At 42.1% G+C, this 25,946-nt stretch overlaps 1 protein-coding gene across 1 annotated transcript in view; it reads right to left on the reverse strand.

Annotated features, from left to right (window-relative positions):
• The window catches only part of asic1c (acid-sensing (proton-gated) ion channel 1c), a 165,501-nt gene that overhangs the window by 36,024 nt on the left and 103,531 nt on the right, over window positions 1–25,946 (reverse strand). The gene's annotated exons all lie outside the window — the stretch shown is intronic.

Genomic DNA, 25,946 nt, shown 5'->3' on the forward strand with positions numbered 1-25,946 from the left:
AACTCAAATTACACCCTCAGAATTCTAGTTGAAAATCAATCAAATGCATTTATAAACTTTGATATATCAGTCACAAGGGCTTTTACCGTAATCAGGCAGTATCAAATGTCACTTTTACTACTTGTTTTTGATTCTTTGGGTCTTAGACAGTTTTACATGTTAGTTTCACAAATAAAGTGCAATGCGGCCAAGGAGCTCCTACACAATTAACAGATATGAAAGAAGCAGCTTTCTTTTCATTGAATCAGAGCCTCAGAACCTCGAGAGCCAGCCAGGCAGAGGAAATTGGACCCAAGAGTATTGAGAGCCATGTCATTTTACGACATAATCAGCACAACACTTGCATGCGTGGTACAAGTTTTTCCCCACTGGAGTATAATAGACATAATATTCTGTTAATTGGGAAAAGTCCTACAGTATTTGTAGCATATATTTATTGAGGGCTTAAAACACTGAGACAGATGTTCAAAGACTGCAGCAGAAACTCTCTTGAACTACCCAGTCACCTGTATCTAAGTGGTTACAAGTTGGGAGCATGTTATGCATTTGTTACTGCAATGGAGCAAACATATTTTAATACATTTTAAATCAGGTTTAGGGTGGTGGAGAGTGAGCCAAAGGGTTAGTTGAGCCACACCTTGTTTCTAGGAAACCATACACAAAATAAATCATGTGAACAAACATCATTATATGGAGTCTGTGAAGGAAGAAACCACATGGACAAAGTGATACTCAATTTAGGTCCAAAAAACACATTTTCACAAAGTCAAATGAATTTAGTTTTTTAAAGGTTTCATGATGCTTGTTTCCAAACCAAAGTAAACACACTGTAGTTTTATACATCATTTGGGCTCACTACAATTCACAATATGAGGCCCTAAAATTAGAATGAAAGTGCATCCTTGTAGCTGTGTAGGCTAATATAGTCAAACTGTTGGCCTTAGGGTAATTTGAGACAAATGCCACCGTACCACCGCACAAATAACAACTGGTCAAGAAATGGAAGTGATATTGAACAGACATTCTTGGAAAATTCCATAAAATGATGTCATGGCTTTAGAAGCTTCTGATAGGCTAATTCACATGATTTGAGTCAATTGGAGGTGTACCTGTGGATGTATTTCAAGACCTTCCTTCAAACTCAGTGCCTCTTTGCTTGACATAATGGGAAAATCAAAATAAATCAGCCAAGACCTCAGAAAAAAATTTGCAGACCTCCACAAGTCTGGTTCATCCTAGGGAGCAATTTCCAAATGACTGAAGGTACCACGTTCATCTGTACAAACAATAGTACGCAAGTATAAACACCATGGGACCACCCTGTCGTCATACCGCTGAGGAAAGAGACGCATTCTGTCTCCGAGAGATGAACGTACTTTGTTGCGAAAAGTGCAAATCAATCCCAGAACAACAGCAAAGGACCCTGTGAAGATGCTGGAGGAAATAGGTACAAAATTATCTATATCCACAGTAAAACGAGTCCTATGTCAACATAACCTGAAAGGCTGCTCAGCAAGGAAGAAGCCACTGCTCCAAAACCGCCATAACAAAGCCAGACTACGGTTTGCAACTGCACATGGGGACAAAGATTGTACGTTTTGGAGAAATGTCCTCTGGTCTGATGAAACAAAAATAGAACTGTTTGGAAATAATGACCATCGTTATGTTTGGAGGAAAAAGGGGGAGGCTTGCAAGCCGAAGAACAATATCCCAAACGTGAAGCACGGGTTGGCAGCATCATGTTGTGGGGGTGCTTTGCTGCAGGAGGGACTGGTGCACTTCACAAAATAGATGGCATCATGAGGTAGGACAATGGTGTGGATATATTGAAGCAGCATCTCAAGACATCAGTCAGGAAGTTAAAGCTTGGTCGCAAATGGGTCTTCCAAATGGACATTGACCCCTAGCAAACTTCCAAAGTTGTGGCAAAATGGCTTACGGACAACAAAGTCAAGGTATTGGAGTGGCCATCACAAAGCCCTGACCTCAGTCCTATAGAAAATGTGTGGTCAGAACTGAAAAAGCATGCGCGAGCAAGGAGGCCTACAAACCTGACTCAGTTACACCAGCTCTGTCAGGAGGAATGGGCCAAAATTCACCCAACTTATTGTGGGAAGCTTGTGGAGGCTACCCAAAACGTTTCACCCAAGTTAAACAATTGAAAGGCAATGCTACCTATTACTAATTGAGTGTATGTAAACTTCTGACCCACTGAGAATGTGATGAAAGACATAAAAGCTGAAATAAATCATTCTCTCTCCTATTATTCTGACATTTCACATTCTTAAAATACAGTGGTGATCCTAACTTACCTAAGACAGGGAAATTTTACTAGGATTAAATGTCAGTCATTGTGAAAAACTGAGTTTAAATGTATTTGGCTAAAGTGTATGTAAACTTCCGACTTCAACTGTATATCTGAATGTAGGCATACATTTAAGATATACAGTACAATATACCACACTCCCATTCTATGAATATAACTTTGATTTACCAGCATCGTCACCCACTGTTAAAGGACACCATCCCCCACATACCCCAAGGCGACTCAACTTACCCTGTCCCTATGCTCAACTTACCCCATTCCCAGGGTAAATGGTGCCAACAAACCAACAAGCTACAGTCTTACAAAAAATGGTTCCAAAATGGTTCTTTGGTTGTACCCATAGGAGAACCCCTTTTTGTTCCCCATTGTAGCCTTTTCAGTTCCATGTAGAACCCTCTGTGGAAAGGGTCCTACGTGGAACCAAGAAGGGTTCTACCTGGAACCATAACAGGTTTTTCAAAAGGTTTTCCTATGGGGACAGTTGAAGAACCCCTTTTGGATCTAGATAGCACCTTTCTTTCTTTTCACCTTTTTTTTGTATGTTTTCAAAACTGTTAAATTTACATGAATTCTGTTTATTTCCAGAGATACACATTATCCTGAAATATATGTAGATATATCTGTTAGAAAAAAATACTATATTTCCCTTGATGTAGTGATGCTGAATGTACAAATGGCTCAACATACCCCACAGCAAATAATCCTTAGATATACTTATGTGACTTTCTCCTTGGAACCAGGTGTCTGTCTGTGTTTGTCATTTTGAGCTGATCATCCCTGTGGTGAGTGTGATACTGAAATAAAGCATCCATTTAATAGTAAAAGATGCCCATCTCCTATATTCATAAACAGGCCAGACTAATTCTTTAAACCATACTTTGTGGATTCCCCAAATCTCATTAAGCAAAAACGCTGTGTCAAACCTTATCCTGTTTAGTATTCAAGGCTATGATCAAATCTCTCCCGGTGAGGAGGGGAAGACTGGGTGAAGAGTTGACTGGGGTTTGAGGGCTTTACAATAAATATTTGTTGGAGCTATAAAACCATAAGCGATTTGAAGCACTGCCTAAATCTTTAGCTTCAATTACCTTTTTCTTGCACAGTCCAATAGAGTTCTTAACAAACACAAGTTCTTATCTGATCATTAAATGCCTGCCTGGGGTCTTGTCAAACCAGCTTTTTAATTACGCTTCCCCCCCCGTTCTTTTTGCTACAAGAAAAAAGTACACTTGAAAATTTAATGAGCCCAGATGACATTTTTTTCTCTGATAATTTTGTCTAAAAACAATTTGAATAATAATGTATGGCATGAAAAAAATCTGTAGACTGAAGGTTGACTACTGACTAGGGCTGATGCGGTGACCGTATTACCGCCACCCTGTGGTTGCAAGTCATGAAGGCAGTCAAATTCCACATGACCTTTTAGTCACAGTAATTTGGCTTCTCCAAGCTCTGATGCTGCTGCTGGTCATTAGTAGCCTACCAAACTTGCTAACTGCCTGGCCCCTCTAATCACTCTGACATCAATGCAAATGTATTTGAAAATTGAATCAAATACTTCATGAGGGCTCATGAGCTTCTCAACATTATCTATAGGCTATGCCGGCTATTCCCAAACTGAGACACGCGCAATGCCGTCGGGTTGCGCCAAATAAAAATGTGATTCACATTTTCAAACATTTTTCCTCACCTGAGAAACCTCGTTTCACTGCCTAAAATAAAATTAAACCATCTAGTGTTCAGCCAAATAACAACAAAATGTGAAATACAGGTAGCCTAGTCAAATAATTAACATCCATTCACATTAACCATTACACTCTCACAGGAATTCCACTAATTGTCCAAATGTAGCCAAATGTAGCTGCTGCTCATTCCATTTGCTCAAAAATGTATAAATATGGAAATAAAGTAAGGCCCGCGTCCATAGAGACACATACCAGCTCTACTGGTAGTACTGCTACAACCAGTACTACTCCACATGCAACTGTCGACTACACAAATTGTTCTGCTTCCACGAGCACATCCAATGCTAGCATGAGTAATTCTACATTTGTTGCTAGCCCAGCTAGCATGGGCACTGACAGTTGTCAATCTGATGCAGCTGAAGAGCTACTGCCCACTCACGGGAAAGCGGGAAAGCATTGAAGAGGCACAAATATGTTTACTTATATTGGGAGTAGTGCCTTTCCTCAGCCACAGTGTGTTATATGTGCAAAAGTACTTTCTCACAACTCGCCGAAACCATCACTCTTGCCCAGACATTTAGAAACGAAACATGCCAATTCTAAAAAATAAGCCACAGGAGTTTTTTTTATAGCAAGAATTAAGATGACTTTGGAGTAGTAAGACATGTATAAAAGCAACAGATATAAGAAGGGTCCAGAAGAGTCTTATGGTGAGCTACTGAGTGGCTAGGACAGGCAAGCCCCATGCTATTGTGGCGGACTTAATTATTCCTGCTGCCGCGGATATGGCTGGGACAATACAAACAACTGGATTCGTTATTAGTTTCTTAACCTGCCTCTGTGAAAATGTAATTTAATCAGAAGCCACTGCCAGATTTTTGGATAGGGCTGCGCTCAGAGTTTCCTGCCTTGGCAAATCATGCTGTTAAGACGCTGATGCCCTTTGCAACCACGTACATATGCACCCCTACGGCAGGGCAGCCTAGTGGTTAGAGTGTTGGACTAGTAACTGGAAGGCTGCAAGTTCAAACCCCTGAGCTGACAAGGTACAAATCTGTTGTTCTGCTCCTGGACAACCCACTGTTCCTAGGCCGTCATTGAAAATAAGAATTTGTTCTTAACTGACTTGCCTAGTTTAAATAAAGGTAAAAAAAAGTGTGAGAGTGGATTCTCAGCCCTCACCAGCATAAAAATTAAATACAGGCACAGACTGAGTGTAAAATTATGTAAGGCTCTCTACAATACAACGTTGCAGAGTTATGTGCATCCTTTCAAGAACACCCTTCTCATTAAGAGTTATTCACAATTTTCGATGAACAAATTAGGTTTTATATGTAAGATGGAAAGATAAAGAGCAAAATTAGATTATAATTATATTATTATTTGTGCCGTGGTCACGTCCCACGAGCCGGGTGGTGACAAAAACTCTCACTCATTCTTATGTTTAATAAATGTATCGTATAGTGTGTAGGCTTACAATAATGGCAAAAAACAACATCTGAGAGTGCACTGACCCTTGTGCTAGAGGGTGTACGCAGCTGAAGGTTGAATGTTTGAAGGGTTACGGGACTATAAAAAGTTTGGGAACCACTGGGCTATGCAATTGCGGGAGAAAACAGAGTGAAGCCGGTAATAAAACGAAGAGGATCCCATCAGCTTTCTATAGGCTAGGCCTACTATATTTATATCTCAGCTTTCCTAATATTAAGCACATTGCTTCTCTTGACAACAGGAGTGTAGCCGACCTGGCTGGCATGAAAATTAACCACTGGCAAAGCGTCCTCCATTCGCTACTTAAGTGCATAAATGAAATGGAACGCAATGTTCTAATCTGTTGCATCAGCCACATTACATGAACAAGGTTTTTGATGCTAGTGGTTGTATTAATATGGGATCTATGGCATCCTTCAACTGTTCCAGATTGTTTGGAAAATGTATTTCTCGCACAGAATAGAACAGGTTGACTTTTGTACTATGAGGGATAGTAGATTGACATAGGCTAGTCCCGATGTGTTTGTCTTAACTTGTAGCCTGTGAAAAAGACCTGATCATTTGACAGAGAGTGAGAGATGCTTCGGATTGCACACTCAGGGAGAAGTGCACAATGCAGCACTCCAGCCGCAAAAGGTATGGATTTGTTTAGGCATGGATTTTTTTAGGGTGCATTACGGCCACAAAGGGGATGTCGCTGTGAAATTCGAAGCATTATCAAGTGCTTGTCAAATTTTGAATGAGAGACGACTGAAGTGTGTACAGCCTACGCAAAAAAACGAAGCAGAGCTCATGCCTTTCAAGCTATTCTTTTCAAATCATCATTAGTCGCATCATGCACCATACAATGTACTAAAAATCAAAACATGTCGCCCAGTGTTTGTAGAACTAAAATGACATTAACAGCTTTAAATTAAACATATAGGAGAACCTATTTCTTTTTTAACCTCTCAACACAGAATAGCTGCATGTGCGCACTTCCTCAAATCTGTAACGGGATTCTTCCTGGGAAGGAGAGGCGGACCAAAATGCAACGTGGTTGAAGTTCATGTTTTTTTAATAAGAAAACTAAACATGAACATAATACAAAACAATAAACGTGGGAAAACCGAAACAGCCCTATTTTTTAAATATTTTTTCAATAAAAAATAATTTATTACCTTCAATACCATTCATTCTTTACAACTCATAATTTTCATACATATTCCAATAATGGTATTTTAATTTAACTAAACAAAAACCCCAAACAAAACCTCAGGGGAGCATCTTCCCTGCCCGTCACCCTACAAACTACCTTTCTCTATCTCCCCGTCCCTAATCTATCCCCTTACAAATCCAAATGACACCAAGCCCTAAACCCCCCTTCCCGAGCAGCATGCTGCCCCCACTTCCTCTCCTCCCTCTTCATCCTCCCCCTCAAATCTCCTTCCACCCTCCTCACTATCCCTTCCACCCCCCAATCTCTCCCTGTCTTCACCATGTTCTGCCTGGCTTCCCACAGCCCCCGTTTAAAGAGACTCATGAGAAGCCAGAGCAGAAACCTGTCCCTATCCGTCCCTCTCGCTCTCCCTACACCTCTCTCTAACCTGGCCCACGTCAATACAAAATCCCCTCTTACCAAACCTAACAACACCCGTGCCCTAACCCATACTACTCCGGCAAAGGCACAGTCCCAAAAGACATGGCGCACAGTCTCCTCCCTGCCACAAGAGGATCTTGGACAGGTGGTGGATTGCACCATACTATACCGGTACATGATGGAACGTACGGGCAAGCACTTATGGAGGCTCAACCAATTCAGGTCCTTGAGCCTGTTGTCCAGACCCCGCGCCTGCACTCCCTCCCAGACCACTTCCGAGATGCCCACTACAGGCGCCGGACTCCCTGCCTTTCTGACCTCCTCATACAGGTGCCTGTGATCTAAACCTACTCGGGCAACTTCAACCTCAGGGTGCGCACGCAGCCACTTGGCCGCATGACCAAAGTGCCACGGCAGCTGTTCCGCCCGAGGACCCGTGTTAGACCATACCATTCCGCTTCTCGCCTGATACGAGAAGAACACCCGCAGGAGGTAACCGGACGGGTGTATCACTGGATGAGCAAGCTCCGTTAACAAGAAAGAAACAAAAATTGCGTCCAGCTTGAGGGGGGAAATGTGGTACCCCCCTACCTCCCTCCCCGATGGGACAGAGCATGCGTGCCCTGGCGACCCACTCGCACCTGCCACTCCACATGAACTGAAACACAAGCCTCACTAGAGGCCTCCTCAGACAAGCCGGCAATGGGTAGATGTACGCCAAATACAAAAGAGACGGCAACACATCCACCTTTAGGACCAGGACTTTGCCCATAAATGACAAATACCTAGCCTTCCACATTGCTAGCTTCCTCTGTACCACTGCGATACGCATGTTCCAGTTTAGCGTTGCTGAGCCGGAGGTCTCAAAATGGACCCCGAGAATCCTCAGGGCCCCCTCACAGAGAGATAACCCCCGGGCACATCCGTTCTACCGCGCCATCTTCCGAAAAACTTGACGGAAGACTTTGCATGGTTCAGAACCGCTCCCGACGCTCGGGTGAAATCCCCAAAGATGGCAAGGGACCTTGTCAAGCACGAGTCCTTGCATAGCAGCAAGGAAGTGTCGTCGGCGTACTGCGTCATCTTAACACGCAGCCCACCACTTCCAGGGATCAGCAAGCCTTCCATCCCTGTGTCTGCCCTAATAGCAGCCCCCAGAGGCTCCATGTACAGAACGAAGAGGAGAGCCGAGAGTGGGCACCCCTGCCTGACGCCAGACGAGAGGTCAAAAACGTCACCCAAGTGACTATTTACACTAACTCGGCACCCCGCTCCGACATATAATGTACGAATCCATCATATGAACTTCTCCCCAAATCCTAATCGAACTAACACTCTGAATAAAAAGGATCTATTCACGCGATCAAAGGCTTTCGCCTGATCTAGTGCTGCTACCATTAAAGGCAGTCCTCTATCTTCAACCCAAGCGATGGAGTCCCTGATTAACTGTAGGTTCCATCTAATAGAGTGGCCCTCTACCCCGCACGTCTGATCCTCATGGACGACGAAGGGAAGGGCTGTGCGCAACCGGTCTGCTAAAACCTTTGCAAGTAGCTTGTAATCTACACACAGCATGGTCAACGGCCGCCAGTTGCCAAGGTCTGTTACTTCCCCCTTCTTATATAAAAGTGACAGCACACCAACAGCCATTGATCCCCCTGGGACCCCCGTCTCAAGGATGGCCTTCAAGACTTCGAGAACCACTGGTCCAAGTATACCCCAAAACTTGAGATAAAACTCAGCCGGCAGCCCATCCATCCCAGGCACGTTCCCTTTTCCCATCCTCCTAAGAGCGCTCTCAACCTCTTCTAGTGAGATCTGGGCCTCCATCACTTCTCTAATGTCCTCCGGCAACCGCCTGGACAAGTGTTCTAAAAACACATTTCCCTGCTCTACATCTATTTCCCTTTCCTTAAATAAACCTTGGAAATGATCAGTTGTCACCCTGACCATATCCTCTGGTTCTCTAACTATACTACCATTTTCTTCCCTAACGCCATTCATTACCTTCCTACTCTGTCTGGCCCTAACCGACTTAAAGAAAATAGCAAAACAAGTCTCATTGTGTTGTAGAAAGCCACTATGCGCACGCTCCAGGAAAACTTGAGCCTTCCGCTCCTGCAACTCCCTGAGCTGCACCTTTAGGGTTGCGGATTCCTCCCAGTCAAACGACGCACCGAGGTTGCCTGCCTCGTACGCGAGTTCAATTAACCTTTGGATACGATCCACCTCCCTCCTCTCCTCCCTTTTTTTCCTCTTGCAATACCCTATTATAAAAGCCCTAATCCTTACCGTAACTAATTCCCACCACTCTAACACCCCCTCGCACATGGACCGGAGACCTTCAAGCCTCCAAAAGAAACCAAAAAACCCGTCAACAAAAGCCTGCTCCTCCAGCACATCCCGATCTAACTTCCAGTACCCCCTACCAAAGAGGCAGACTGGCGACCCCACCTGCAGGATCACCCCTTCGTGATCCGAAAAGAAAACAGGCAACAGCCGCCCAGACAACTTACCCAAAGACCTGGGTACAAAAATATAGTCGAGCCTCCGCGCAACCACCCTGGAGTTGCGCCATGTAGGACCGGCCATTTTCGGAGTAGTGTGCAGGCCACCATCAACCAGACCATGGCAAGCCATTAGCCCGGTGATGGCGCCTGCACTGCTATCCTCCCCTATTCCTAAATCTGTATTAAAATCCCCCCCATCACTAATTTCCTATTTGTGACACACAGGGGCGCCAGACAGTCCACCATCTCCCTCCTGTCTGCCACCACCTGTGGCCCATACACCACCACTAATCTAAAATTACAATCCCTTATCATGACATCCACCCCTATAACCCTCCCCTGCATTACCACAAAATAATCCTCCACTTTTACCTCCCTGTGCCCACACAAAATCCCTACCCCCGATGAGTGCACCCCCCCAATACCCCAAACCGACTCCCCCTTGTCCCACTCCCTCTTAAACCTACTAACATCCCCTCCATCCCTCAGGTGAACCTCCTGTAAAAAAACAAAAATCAAACCCCACACCCTCCAAATAACTAAAAACCGCCCTCCTCTTAACAAAATCCCTTAAACCCCTTACATTTAAACTAACAAAAGTAAAATTAGACCCCATGAAAGAATAAAATAAAAACATGTAATACACTCAAATTCTAAACCCAGACAGAAAAAAACAAAAAAAAACAGGAGACTCACCCGATGCTCCCCTGCTCCATATCTACCGGTGAGAACACCATCCGTAATCCCGACATCCCCCCTCTTCCTCCATCACACCATCCCAGGATGCAGGAATAGTGTTTGGCTCCGGGGTGCCCTGCACCCTGGGTCTACCCCCACAATCCTCCCCCTCCCCAGTGTTGCAGCTGGTTTGGAAAAAATTTGGGGAGGCTGAGTCCCCAAACAAAAAACTCCCCAACTCCTCCTGTACCCAGTCCTGAGTCTTGTTAGGTGTGTCCCCACCCAAACGAGGTTGAGGGCCTGGGGAAACCAGTAGCAACCCAGAGGTTTCTCCCACCCCCATCACTCTCTTGGCCATCCCCTCCCCCTCACTGTCGGCCAATCGCACCCTCCTCTTCATTGGTGATGGCGGCAGTGGAGAGATACCACCCCCCCCACCAGCTCCTCCACCATACCCCTCATCTCTTCCACCAGGGCACTTTCCCCCCAGTCCACTTGCTCTTCCACCGTCTCCTTCTCCACCACTCCTCCCTCGCTTTCTTCTCTCTCATGCTCCTCCACTCGGTTGCCTTCTTCCGCCTCTTTTCCTGGTTCTCCTACGCCCGTGCCTTCCGTTTCCTTCTCTCTTACATCCGCCGCTTCTTGCTCCTCTTCCTTCCTTGTGGCCTTCCCCTCTGGACTTGTACTCTTGTCATGAGGCGTGCTTCCTTCCCCTCCTCTTCTTCCCCCATCCCCCGCTCCTGCTCCCCCCCAGCCGCAGACGCATATGACCTCTGACGAGCCGTGCACCCTCGCCACAGGTGTGCTGACGAGCCACACCCGTGGCACGCCTTAGGCTTGTCACAATCCCTCGCCTCGTGATCCTCAGATCCACAAAATCTGCATTTTCTCATGCTGCACGAGGCGAAAATGTGTCCGTAGGCCATACAGCACCTGCAAAATGGGGGCTGACGTGCATAAAACAATGTCCCCCTGTCAGCCCCAAGGGAGAACATAGCAGGAGGATGGAGGTAGCCACCATGTCCCTTTGGGTCCTCCCTGAGGAGGGCCTGGAAGCCTCTCCTCCCATTCCAAAACCCAAGGGAGTCTTTGAGGTGCCTAGCTGAAGAGACGTTATCCATGTATCTCCCCAGAAAAGCCCTCACCTCTTCGTCCTTAACGTAAGGGTTGTAAATGTTGACAGTTACAATCCTAAAGTTATTCTTCGCCAGGCTTGTTATTTCGTAGTGGCACATCGGCCTCTCACCTCCCACTGCTCTTGCCCTTCTCAGGATATCATCGTGTTTTTCTTCTGTATATAGTGCCACGTCGTATGCTCCCTCCAACGAGTTGCCTTGGAAACAATACACGTCCTTCACCGTCAGCTTTAGAATCCCCATCAATATTATCCTTCCAAAAGATTCCCGTCCTAAAGGCTCCAACACCTTTTACATCCAAGCAAAACGAATCGTGTTGGCCACCCCAATCCCAGGGACCGACCGTGTTGATGTATTTAGTACCATCTCCGCAAGGAGAATGGTGCTCGTTCTCTTCTCTTCCAAAACAAGAAAAAAAGAAAATCCAAGGTGACCGAGCCTATTCTGGTGCAACAAACACAAAGACAGGAACAATCACCCACAAAACCCAACACAAAACAGGCTACCTAAATATGGTTCCCAATCAGAGACAATGACTAACACCTGCCTCTGATTGAGAACCATATCAGGCCAAACATAGAAATAGACAAACTAGACACACAACATAGAATGCCCACTCAGATCACACACTGACCAAACTAAACATAGAAACATGCAAAGCAAACTATGGTCAGGGTGTGACAAAATCATTTGGAGAAAATATTTTGTATTCTTCATACTGTAAAATTATATAAAATAACACCTCGGAATTCTAAGCAAATCTTCTCTGTTAAATGAACTAGTGTAGCCCACAGCCATTTGGCATAGCCACGTTGGGACCTAACATCAGAACAAATCAGAGCATCATGGTACTATTATGTTCTACTGAAATAGACTACATCTTCTTCATATCATGCTCCTTTAGACCAGTCTTAAATAAATCATGGATTTATTGTGTAGGCTATATTACATGGATATATTAGACTTTATAAAATGGCTTGTAGGCTATGTGTGGAAGCGGGGAGATGTTAAATGTGTTTTATTAAAGATAGACCCCTTAAATATGCACTATACAGGCCTCTCCCTGACATTTCCTGGTTGACAAAATTCTAATAGTTTGCCTAATTTCAGTTTATGTAACAAAACAAGCAAGTATAGTGTAGAGAATCATTGTTCCGTCTAAACCGCTGTGAAATAGATTTTCCATAACCAAAAATATTGTATTTTTAACTGTTTGAAGCTATTGTACAAAGCTGAAAGTAAAAGATGCAGAAAACTTAAGAACAGGAAGCATGTAAAAATAGCAAACATCAAACAGATCTACTGCTTCTTAGACCTACTTTCAATGAGAATCACAGATCTATAACACACATTTCGATGTGAATTTGGTCGGGTCGCCCAGAAAGTTACATATTTCAGCTTTAATTGAAACACGAACGAAGCAGTCACCCCACCTCTGGTTTGATTAAAAGCTGATGGATGGGACTGGAGAAATATAATCACTCAAATTCATTGACAGAACTATAGATGCAAAGGCTGACTATCTATGATATCAATATTATAGTTTTAGTCATTAGAGGCTTTACAAGAGGCTTTACAATGTTTGCTTTACTTTGTTAACTAACATTGTAGTAAAACAAGCTTAAAATCCAAGTGCTTCACTATCCAAGTGGGTACTCATGGTACCAAACACTTTACAAAGAGAAGGATTAAATCTAGTTGATCTATTCCAACATTCCACTCATCTACTATAACTGTATATAATCAGAAATTTCAATAGTTTTCTGCACTGATCAAGTCAAATCTCATTTTATTTGTCACACTCGCCGAATATAACTTACTTACAAGACCTTAACCAAGCCCCAGTTTTAAGAAAGGAATTAATAAACTATTTACTGAATAAACTGAAGATAATAAACAGCGAGCAGCAGCAGTGCAAAAACAATTAATTGTTCAGCAGTATTTTGGCATAGGGGTAGAAGCTGTTAAGGAGCCTTTTGGACCTAGACTTGGCCCCTTAAGGTCAGACTTTTATTTATTTTTATTTCACCTTTATTTAACCAGGTAGGACAGTTGAGAACAAGTTCTCATTTACACTGTGACCAAGATAAAGCAAAGCAGTGTGACACAAACAACACAGAGTTACACATGGAATAAACAAACATACAGTCAATAATACAATAAAAAAATCTATAAAAAGATGACGAGCAGTTGCCATACCAGGCGGTGATGCAACCATTAAGGATGCTCTCATTGGGGCAGCTGTAGAACTTTTTGAGGATCTGGGGACCCATGCCAAATCTTTTCAGCCTCCCGAGGTGGAAAAGGCGTTGTCGTGCCCTCGTCACGACTTTCTTGGTGTGTTTGGACAATGATAGTTCGTTGGTGATGTGGACACCAAGAAACTCTCGACCCGCTCCACTACAGTCCTGTCGATGTGAATGGGGGCGTATTTGGCCCTCCGTTTCCTGTAGTCCACAATTATCTTCTTTGTCTTACTCACATTAAGGGAGAGGTTGTTGTCCTGGCACCACACTGCCAGGTCTCTGACCTCCTCCCTATAGGCTGTCTCATCATTGTCGGTGGCCACCGTTGTGTCGTCAGTAAACTTAATAATGGTGTTGGAGTCTTGCTTGGCCATGCAGTCGTGGGTGAACAGGGAGTATAGGAAGGGACTAAGCATGACTGAGACAGTCAATTGTTGCGAAATTCCTGCAGCTCAGTCCAACACACAAAGCCAAGGCACTTCTTAATAAACAAAGTGGCATCTCAAAATTGTAACAGATATTCAAGGGGATTTTAACTTTCCACATCTCAAGCTACAAACAAACTCCCAGCAGCAATTTTTTGGACATTTCCAGAAGGGTCTTTTTTCCCCAGTGATATCATTTAATGACACTTGCCTCAGCCTCACTGTGGAAAAAGACATCCAGGCTGTAGCATAAAAGTGAGTGTGAAAGATGGAGCGATTCACAGGGTGCTCCCACCCTGCATGATGCATTTTCTTTCACAAGTTGCAGTTTTAATGGTGAATCTTTAAAAAAAAATAACAGTGAACAACTGCTTTCATTAATGTCTGCAAAATGTTTATATCTGTCTTTCCCACATGCTTGAAATACCATAAAGATTTCACAACTTTAATTTCTGTATTTTCTCCAGTCAACAATTGACTATTATCTTCATAACTTAATCTCTCTCTATCTCTCTAACTATAAATCATGTGTTAAGAGTTTGTTATCCATAGCTGGCAAGTGGATTGGTCAAAGATTGGTCCAAACACTTACTGTATTCTGTGTTTATGTTCAAAAATATTTTTTACGGATGAGACTGTCATCCAAACTGAGATTTTTCTGTTATGAGATCTTCTCAAAGGCAGCGTTCAATTTATTCATGAAAATTACCAGCTCAAGGGCAATCATTAATGACTTTTCTGCTCTTTAAAATTGGAACCGCTACCCCAGCTATTGAAAATACATTTCTATCGCCTAAACATTTGCATTATCATTTTTCAAAGTGGATCTAACAATAAATTACCATTTAATTAAACATTTACACAGTATGCATAATTTGAAGACTGCCTTGTAAACCGATTTACCTTAGAAATTAAACTCCATTGAAGTCTGCAGTGCTAAAGGTAAGGGTGCATTTAGGGCCATATATGAAGCCAATCAAGCCATAGAACCCTTCTTTGTTCTATCTAACACCATTTCATCTACAGTAGCAGCGTGATTTCAATTCCAGGACTGTGTCCACACCTTGAGAGTAACTAAAACCTCAGCTATACCTGTGCCGTGTGTCAGACAGAATCCTCCCTGACCATGTACAGTTGGTTTGAAGACCCAGAGGACTCATTAAAAGGCCAGAGGAGCAGAATATGGTTTGGACTGTATGGAGAGAGCTAGCTCCTTCAAGGGCCAGTGAGAAGGAATGCTAGTTGCTTCACACATCACATCCTTCCCTAGCTGGCACCAATTAGACACACCTCAAAAATACAGAGAGGGAGGGGGGAGGGAGGGTAGAGAGAAATAGAGAAAGAGAGAGGGGGGTGGAGAAAGGAGGGAAGGAGATGGAGGAGGTGAACTGTGGATAATACAGTCATGTTGCTACAAGTGGTTTAGGACTCATTCATTCTCTGATGATAGTCCTGCTGTCTGAACCTCAATACAAATTTGATTGGAAATGAATCTGCAAACCTAGAAAGAAAAACATCTCACATGTTGTCCTAACTACTGGGATTTATAGGGTTCTAACAATTAAAAAGAGACAACAAAAAACTGTGAAAGCATCATGTACCATCAACCCATCAATTCATCCTCGCAGATTGTGACTCTGGCCTCTTCTTTTGTCGAAGAGGGACATCTTGTGGCCTGTTTTTAAATTAACCTAACCTCTGGCCAAGAGAGGGATCAACACATCCACTCTACATTCTACAGATGGAACGCAGGGAAACCAAGAATACATTCACATCAAAGACTACTTCCTGCTGTAATGTTATTCATGTAAAATGTACAGTTAGGGTGAATATTGAACCATCCTACCTCCGAAAAATCAAGTACATTTCAAGGAAGAGGACATTTCACATTGTTGCGGATTTTGTGCAACCGTACAGAGTTTTTTTTGGAACCGTTGCTATTTGAAAGATTAACTTGAAGCTATCTACACTGCAGAACATATTTGTTAAAAGCTTCTTGAAGACTTAACAAAAACTGTCATCTTTTAAAAAGCTCCTATTTAGTTATTCAGTGGGGAACGGGGTCTAAATTCAAAATAATTACTACGTTGCTCTCAAGTCTAAAATGATCTCTCTCCCAGACAGAGAGAGTTTTTTTTCAGGTAAGAAGAGGCCAGGAGTCAGCAGCCGGCAGCGTTACTTATTTGAAATCAAATTGCCAACATCTCTGCCTGAGTGGGTGTTGTGTGTATTCCCTGGGTGAACTGAGCCTGAGCCCCGAGCAGAGCAGAGCAGAGCAGAGGAGAGGCAGTCTATATCAATAAATACCAGATGCAGTTGCCTTCACAAACCCAGCAGGCAGCCTTCATCTAAAGGAAACATAATGAACTGGGCACAGACATCAGTTCAACATCTGGTTTTGATTTACAATTGATTGAGTTGTCAACAAACCTGAATTCAACGTGAAATCAACAAAACATTTCACCATGTCATTGGATTTAGGTTAAAAGTTGGGTTTTAAAAAAGACATGTTGATTCAACGGCATCACAACATTGATTCAACCAGGGTTTGTTTCAACAGTGGAAAGTGTTCTGTCTGTCAAAGACTTCTAGTCCATAGCTTGCAGTCACACTTTGAAAGACTCCTCATTCCTTGAATTCTCTCATTCTCTCCAACACATCATCTATTACATGGATCAAGCCCCTTCTGGTGTGGTAGTGCGGTAGTGCTTTCATACACCCCAATGCATTGGGTTTGGGTTGTTCACATTCAACTTTTGAGGTTTCTTCTTGAGATCTGACTTTGAGAATTAGTTTGCCCATTCTACACAAAATCAAGTGGACTAAGCACTTGCCTTGTGCATAGTATGCTGTAGCTATTTAAAATCCAATAACATACCGTTATGATTCGACAGGCACTTGTAACCACAAAACCTGTGCATTAACAATATTTCATTGCCTAATCTAAATGTAAAGCATTTGAAAGAGCATAAGTTACTATAAGTACCTCATCAGTCAATGCGACCAAACTAGGGGAAGTGGGTTCGGAATAATGTGAACTTTCTGGTCATTGTCTGATCTCCCACTTCCCCACAGTACAAGGCCACGGAACCCCTTGGGGAATCTCAATTTACAGGGAAGTAGATACACAACACCACGGAAGGTGCTACAAGGCTGTGCATGGATCGGAGATTCCATTAGAGGGAAACCAAAGCCAAATATTGACCTGAAGAGGTAAGAGGTAACTCTATATCAAAGGTGATTTGATATCAAATGATGATGAAGACTCCAGTCTAGTGATTCTGCCCAATGATAATCTGAGGAAAACATTATGTACAAGGTAGACAGTGGATACTGAGCCAACATCATAAAAACTATAATCTATCTAATATGATAAAATAGTGGTGTGACTGCTATTTGTTGTGGATGAATGTACTCACGCTTGGGTCTAATGTCTCAACCTTACAAAATGATGAGGTTAAATGGTCTGGTCACCGAGCTCTTCCACATTCTGACCTCTGTTCGATGTCTCTGTCTCTCTCTCATAGTCATTGCACTTACACTTAGAGTAACCATAGCTCGCTAGTTCTATGGCCTTGTCTTCATTCTATCTCTCTTGAGTCCTGTCTGCTTGTACCCATCCCTTCTCGACCTCGTATGCTGCTGACATCACAGCCTTATAATCCTTAGACTCCTTCACTCTATTCTGTCCTTCACCTCACTTAATGCCTGTTTCCAGTTGTAGTTTGTAGTTTCCTGGACGGCTGGGCTGCTGGCTGAGCTCCCAGCATTGCTGAGTCACCATGTGCCTGTCAGGCCTAAGCCTCCATCCCACTTCTCTTACTGGGACTACTACTGTATCTCTCTCTCTCTCTCTCTCTCTCTCTCTCTCTCTCTCTCTCTCTCTAGTAGTCTTACTCAATTAAATTTAAATTTAAGGTCTTTATTGGCATGGAAACATATATTAACATTGCCAAAGCAAGTTAAATAGATAATAAACAAAAGTGATAAAGACATTTCAAAAATCTGATTATGTGCAAATAGTTAAAATACAAAAGGGAAAATAAATATTTCTGCTGTGATGGCACACTGTGGTATTTCACCAATAGATATGGGAGTTTATCAAACGTTTTCGTATTCTTTGTGGGTCTGTGTAATCTGATGGAAATATGTTTCTCTAATATGGTAATACATTTGGCAGGAGATTGGGAAGTGCAGCTCAGTTTCCACCTCATTTTGAGGGCAGTGTGCACATAGCCTGCCTTCTCTTGAGAGCCAGGTCTGCCTATGACAGCCTTTCTCAATAGCAAGGCTATGCTCGCTGAGTCTGTACATAGTCAAAGCTTTCCTTAAGTTTGGGTCAGTAACAGTGGTCAGGTATTCTGCCACTGTGTACTCTCTGTTTAGGGCCAAATAGCTTCTAGTTTGCGCTATTTTTGTTGTTGATTCTTTCCAATGTGTCAAGTTATTATCTTTTTGTTATCTCATGATTTGGTTGTGTCTAATTGTGTTGTTGTCCTGGGGCTCTGTGTGGTCTTTTTGTGTATGTGAACAGATTCCCAGGACCAGCTTGCTTAGGGGACTCTTCTCCAGGTTCATCTCTCTGTAGGTGATGGCTTTGTTATGGAATGTTTGGGAATTGCTTTCTTTTAGGTGGTTATAGAATTTAACGGTTAATTTCTGGATTTTGATAATTAGTGGATATTGGCCTAATTCTACTCTGCATGCATTATTTGGTGTTTTACATTCAAGCTTAATGATGAGCTTGGGTCTGGGTCTGAACCCCGCCCTGTGCAACTGGGTCCTGGACTTCCTGATGGGCCGCTCCCCAGGTGGTGAAGGTAAAAAACAACACCTCCACTTCGCTGATCCTCAACACTGGAGCCCAACAAGGGTGCGTGCTCAGCTCCTTCCTGTACTCCCTGTTCACCTATGACTGTGTGGTGCCAGGAAAATAACCTCTCACTCAACATCAACAAAACAAAGGAGATGATTGTGGACTTCAGGAAAGAGCAGAGGAAGCACCCCATATCCACATCCATGGGATCGCTGTGGAAAAGTGGAAAGATTCAAGTTCCATGGCGTACACATCACTGACAAATGGAAATGGTCCACCCACACAGACAGTGTGGTGAAGAAGACGCAACAGTGCCTCTTCAACCTCAGGAGGCTGAAGAAATTTGTCTTGACACATAAAACACTCACAAACCATTCCAGATGCACAATTGAGAGCGTCCTGTAAGTCTGTATCCCCACCTGGTACGGCAACTGCACCGTCTGCAACTGCAGGGCTCTCCAGAGGGTGGTGCGGTCTGCCCAACGCATCACCGGGGGCAAACACCTACCCTCCAGGACACCTACAGCACTCAATGTCACAGGAAGGCCAAAAGATCATCAAGGACAACAACCACCCGAGCCACTGCCTATTTACCCCTCTATCATCCAGAAAGCAAGGTCATTACAGGTGCATCAAAGCTAGGACAGAGAGACTGAAAAACAGCTTCTATCTCAAGGCCATCAGACTGTTAAATAGCCTATATACTGTACATAGACTTGAAATCACTGGCCACTTTAAATTAAACACTAGTCACTTTAATTATGTTTACATATTTTGCATTACTCACCTCATATACTGTAATCTATTCAATTCAACTGCATCTTAGTCTATGCCGTTCTGACATTACTCGTCCATATATTTATATATTCTTAATTCCATTCCTTTACTTAGATTTGTGTGTATTTGAAGGGAAAGGGAAAGGTGGATCAGTCCTTAGTTCCAATTATTGGGGAAGATGCCAGAGCTGAGGATGATGTAAAAGAGCTTAAGTATAGCCAATTGGAATTTGAGGTCTGTATATTTTATAATTTCATTTAGGATACCATCAACACCACAGGCCTTTTTGGGTTGTAGTTTTTGCATTTGGTCTTGTAGTTCATTCAACGTAATTGGAGAATCCAGTGGGTTCTGGTAGTCTTAAATAGTTAATTCTAAGATTTATATTTGATCATGTTTATGTTTTTGCGGTTTGTTCTTTGTTCTAGGGCCAAAAAGATTGGAGAAGTGGTTTATCCATACATCTCCATTTTGGATAGATAACTCTTTCCCAGAAGTGGTTAAAGTCTATGGATTCTTCTTCTTCAGCTGATTTCTGTCCCTCCTTTTCCGTAGTGTATTTCTGTATTGTTTTAGTGATTCACCATAAAAAAGGCATAGGCTCAGGTTTTCTGGGTCTCTATGTTTTTGGTTGGATAGGTTTCTCAATTTCTTTCTTAGGTTTTTGCATTCTTCATCAAACCATTTGTCGTTGTTGTTAATTTTTCTTAAGTTTCTGCTTGGAATTTTTTTGATTTGATAGGGAAGCTGAGAATTCAAATATACTGTTTTTAGGTTTTCTACTGCCAAGTTTACAGCTTCACTATTACAGTGAAATGTTTCGTCCATGAAGTTGTCTGAAAGGGGTTGAATTTGTTGTTGCCTAATTGTTTTTGGTGGTTTCCACACTACTTTGCTTCCATCTATAGCATTTCTTAATATTATTCAGTTCCTTTGGCTTTCATGCCTCATCATTTAGTATTGCTCTGTTCAAGTAGACTGTGATTTCTCTCTGTCTGCCACCCTGGTGTCACCCCCCCCCCCCTCTCTCTGACAGACCAGAGGTGGCATTCCCATTCCAAACCCTTTTCTCACCCCAACCCAAGGCCGCCCAACAGTAAATGAAGGTAGCTCGCTATATTGCAAGAAGTGAATGAATAGCATATTTGGAGTTGCTGGGGCACAAGGACCGTCTGGGAGACACAGACGCTGCAACGCTGCAAAAAATCCACCTGAAGGCATTTTAAAAGTTATCCTTATCCTCAAGAAAGTGACAACTTGAGACGTTGACGGTTTGGAAACATCCATCACACCACACAAAATAATCGATTACAGAAAAATGCGTTAGTGTATTTACCCACCATCCTGGCACATCGTTGGTACACTGATGCACAAAGCCAACGTTTGATAGCGATGACATTACGCAACGCCAACTTCAGCCTGAGCAGAGCATGTATTCACTGACAACCAGGCTGATTTATGTGATCAGGGTTCTCGCTCCCTGCTTCAGACTTGTGAGTCAGGTTGAGCCGAACACAGATGTCTCTGAGTATTAATGAGCCTATCCATCAAACTCCACCTCAGAAGATAGCAGATCTGGGTTTAAATACTATTTGAAGTCTTTTAAATACTGTTAATGTTCGCTTTAGCCTGCCTAGAGGGCCAGATGGGAGGGATTTATTGTGTTGTGAATATTCTATTGGATCCATTGCGCCAGCCAAGTAAATCATGCCCTGATAAAGTATTTGAAAATGCTTCAAATAGTATTTGAACCCAGGTCTGGAAGACAGCCGCTATGTGATACAATGAGTGGGCAGTGTGAGATAGGTTCACTTTGATAATTAAATAAGGGGTTATGAAATTTACTTTGGGCCGATATACAAACGTTTCTGTTTAAATGTTTAGAGACTCATGCAATCGTTTTGCTTAATTTAAGATGGAATACTTAATAAGACCTATCAGAAAGGACATGTACACACCCAAACGCGCGCACGCACACATACTATACAAAACACAAACACACCTTTGCTGCAGATATAAAATGCTTACTGTGGCATTACAGGAAAATGTACATGACACCAAAAATAAGTCACAGATTCACATTTGTAAAACCAGGCAGTAGGATATATTTTAGTTTCTCTAATAATGACTACAACAAAGTCCAGGGAGAGACAAGACCATTGAAGCGTTTGTACTTAATACGGTAACACATTTATATTTAGCACTTGGCTGAGATACATATCTGCCATCTGCCAGCATCTTTCTACTTGATACTGTTTCTTCTCCAGTGAATTCCTGCACCCAGAAACATTCCTTCACTACTTGCAGAGGAAATAATTATTCCTGGTGCCCTGATATTTCTCTCCCAGACTCCTCAATATTATCGCACCAATATCTAACTCATTAACGGAAACATCTGCCGTTTCCCCAACTGCTGTAGTCATGCTGTGACATGGCTCATGCTTCCTCTCTCTCTCTTTCTTTCTCTCTCTCTCACACACACACACACACACACACACACACACACACACACACACACACACACACACACACACACACACACACACACACACACACACACACACACACACACACACACACACACACACACACACACACACACACACACACACACACACACACACACACACACACACACACACACACACACACACAAATCAAATGTATTTGTCACATGCTTCGTAAACAACAGTGAAATGTTTACTTACGGGTTCTTTTCCCACAACGCAGAGTTAAAGCTAAAAAACATGTTTTTTTTAATAATGTGAAAATGTATGCATGCACATTTTATCACATTTTATTGGTTGGATACACATATTTAGCATATGTTATTGCTGATGTCGAGAAATGTTTGTGTGCCTAGCTCCAACAGTACAGTAATATCAAACAATACACAAAAATACACACAAATCTAAAAGTAAAAGAATGGAATAAAGAAATATAGTAATATTAGGACAAGTGTGTGTATATATATATATATAGTATATACACAATGGGGAGAACAAGTATTTGATACACAGCTGATTTTGCAGGTTTTCCTACTTACAAAGCATGTAGAGGTCTGTAATTTTTTATCATAGGTACACTTCAACTGTGAGAGACAGAATCTTTTAAAAAATCCAGAAAATCACATTGTATGATTTTTAAGTAATTCATTTGCATTTTATTGCATGACATAAGTATTTGATCACCTATCAACCAGTAAGAATTCCGTCTCTCACAGACCTGTTAGTTTTTCTTTAAGAAGACCTCCTGTTCTCCACTCATTATCTGTTTAAAAGACACCTGTCCACACACTCAATCAAACAGACTCCAACCTCTGAAACAGCACATATGGAATCATATCGTAACCAAAAAATAAATCAATCTATATCTTATATTTTAGGTTCTTCAAAGTAGCCACCCTTTGCCTTGATGACAGCTTTGCATACTCTTGGCATTCTCTGAACCAGCTTCACCTGGAAAGCTTTTCCAACAGCCTTGAAGGACTTCCCACATATGCTGAGCACTTGTTGGCTGCTTTTCCTTCACTCCGCAGTCCAATTCATCCTAAACCATCTCAATTGGGTTGAGGTTGGGTGATTGTGGAGGCCAGGTCATCTTATGCAGCACTCCATCACTCTCCTTCTGGTCAAATAGCCTTTACACAGCCTGGAGGTGTTTTTTTTGGTAAATGATTGTCCTGTTGAAAAAAAATGATAGTCCCACTAAGCGCAAACCCGATGGGATGGCGTATTGCTGCAGAAAAGATACGGCAATTGGAACCAAAAATCTCAAATTTAGACTCATCAGACCAAAGGACAGATTTTCACTGGTCTAATTTCCATTGCTCGTGTTTCTTGGCTCAAGCAAATCTCTTCTTCTTAATGGTGTCCTTTAGAAGTGGTTTCTTTGCTGTAATTCGACCATGAAGGCCTGATTCAGGCAGTCTCCCCTGAAAGTTGATGTTGAAGTGTGTCTGTTACTTGAACTCTGTGAAACATTTATTTGGGCTCAATTTCTGAGGCTGGTAGCTCTAATTAGCATCCCCTGCAGCAGAGGTAATTCTGGGTCTACCTTTCCGTGGCGATCCTCATGAGAGCCAGTTTCATCATAGCGCTTGATGGTTTTTGCGACTGCACTTGAAGAAACATTCAAAGCTCTTGAAATGTTCCGTATTGACTGACCTTCATGTCTTAAAGTAATGATGGTGTGTCGTTTCTCTTTACTTACAGTATTTGAGCTATTTTCTGTATACCACCCTGTAAACCACCCCTATTCCACAAATTAACTTTTAACAAGGCACAGCTTATTAATTGAAATGCATTCCAGGTGACTACCTCATGAAGCTGGTTGAGAGAATGCCAAGAGTGTGCAAAGCTGTCGTCAAGGCAAAGGGTGGAAGTATCGCAAATATTTAAGATATTTTGATTTGTTTAACACTTTTTTGGTTACTACATGATTCCATATGTGTTATTTCATAGCTATGTCTTCACTAGTATTATACATTGCAGAAAATAGTAAAAATAAAGAAAAACCCTTGAATGAGTAGGTGTGTCCAAAATTTTGACTGGTACTATATACTGTATATACACTACCGTTCAAAAGTTTGGGGTCACTTAGAAATGTCCTTTGTTTTTCAAAGAAAAGCACATTTTTTGTCAATTAAAATAACATAAAATTGATCAGAAAAACAGTGCAGACATTGTTAATGTTGCAAATGACTACTGTAGCTGGAAACAGCAGACTTTTAATGGAATATCTACATAGGCGTACAGAGGCTCATTATCAGCAACCTTTGCTCCTGTGTTCCAATGGCACGTTGTGTTAACTAATCCAAGTGTATCATTTTAAAAGGCTAAGTGATCATTAGAAAACCCTTTTGCAATTATGTTAGTAAAGCTGAAAACTGTTGTCCCTTCTTCAGACTAGTTGAGTATTTAATTTTAATTTTATTTCACCTTTATTTAACCAGGTAGGCAAGTTGAGAACAAGTTCTCATTTACAATTGCGACCTGGCCAAGGTAAAGCAAAGCAGTTCGACACATACAACAACACAGAGTTACACATGGAGTAAAACAAACATACAGTAGAAAAATAAGTCTATATACAATGTGAGCAAATGAGGCAACCCCTTGAATTCCCTAGTCTGCAGTTGTCTAAAAAACAAACAAAAAATGTCCCCTTTAGTGTGTGTACTTTACTATTTATTTATTCAAAAATCGCTGGAGGACGTCTTTAACAAAAGGCACATCTCAATAGGTGCATCAGGTCAGACATGACAGATGGGGTGGCGTGTAGTTGTAGCGGGTCAGGTGTTTTTCACCCACACCCTCCCTCAATTGCTAATAACCCAATTTAGATATGTTTCTGCTTATACTTTCCAACATTTTAGTAAGCTATTTATTAGTCAACTTGTCTATAATTAGATACATGCAGCATCTCTTCTGTCATTACTTGTAGCAGTATAACACTAAATAAACCCTTGCTCATCCAGAATAATGTCATAAATGGATAGAATGCTTCAATCTAGTTGACATCAGTCAAGTTCTCTGTCATCTCTGCTTCTTTCATTTAGGGACTGAGGAAAAAGTCAATAATAAATAAATAAAAATAGAAACATTTCTAAAGGACATCAGTTTGACTGGTTCTAAGTAAATAGAAACCTGTGGAAGTGACCAAACACATTTCTGATAAGATTTTAGTTTGGCTTGGATTTTATTTTATTGAAATACTGTCAGCTTTTATGATGCTTATAAAGATAGCACCTCTACAGATGTTCTGCGCATTCACATTCTCTCAAGCTGCTGAAAGAAAGAAATCATATTTCTCCACTCCTGTTCCTGAGTCAAAATGTACATTTGGTGTAGAATTTTAATGCAAGAAATGATTCATTCTGCAGAAGTTCATATTCAGGCTATGTGAGAGGAACTACAATTGGTGTCCAGATTTCATTTTCCATTTAACCCATCTGAACAGTAGACCTAGGCAACAGTTCTCTTGACATGCCAAATGCCAATTTTAAGAGTGTCTTGTGACTGTTGAATTTGTATGGCACCTTACAATCATCACACACAACATAACCTACATTGCTATCATCCTTTTACCACTTTACCAAATATTTCCCAAACATAACTTTTCTGGCCCTCCCTTCTCTTTATTTTCAACTCGACATTTCACAGCTTTTGTCTTATTGAATTAACTCTGACAGTGTCCTTTTTGCCTCAGTGGATCGATGTTAACTTTTTCTGCCAGTTCCCAAAAGCATTTGGTGATTGGCGTGTAGGCTATTTCACAC

This window comes from Oncorhynchus masou, chromosome 3 (genome assembly GCF_036934945.1).
Source record: "Oncorhynchus masou masou isolate Uvic2021 chromosome 3, UVic_Omas_1.1, whole genome shotgun sequence".
Taxonomy (NCBI): Eukaryota; Metazoa; Chordata; class Actinopteri; order Salmoniformes; family Salmonidae; genus Oncorhynchus; species Oncorhynchus masou.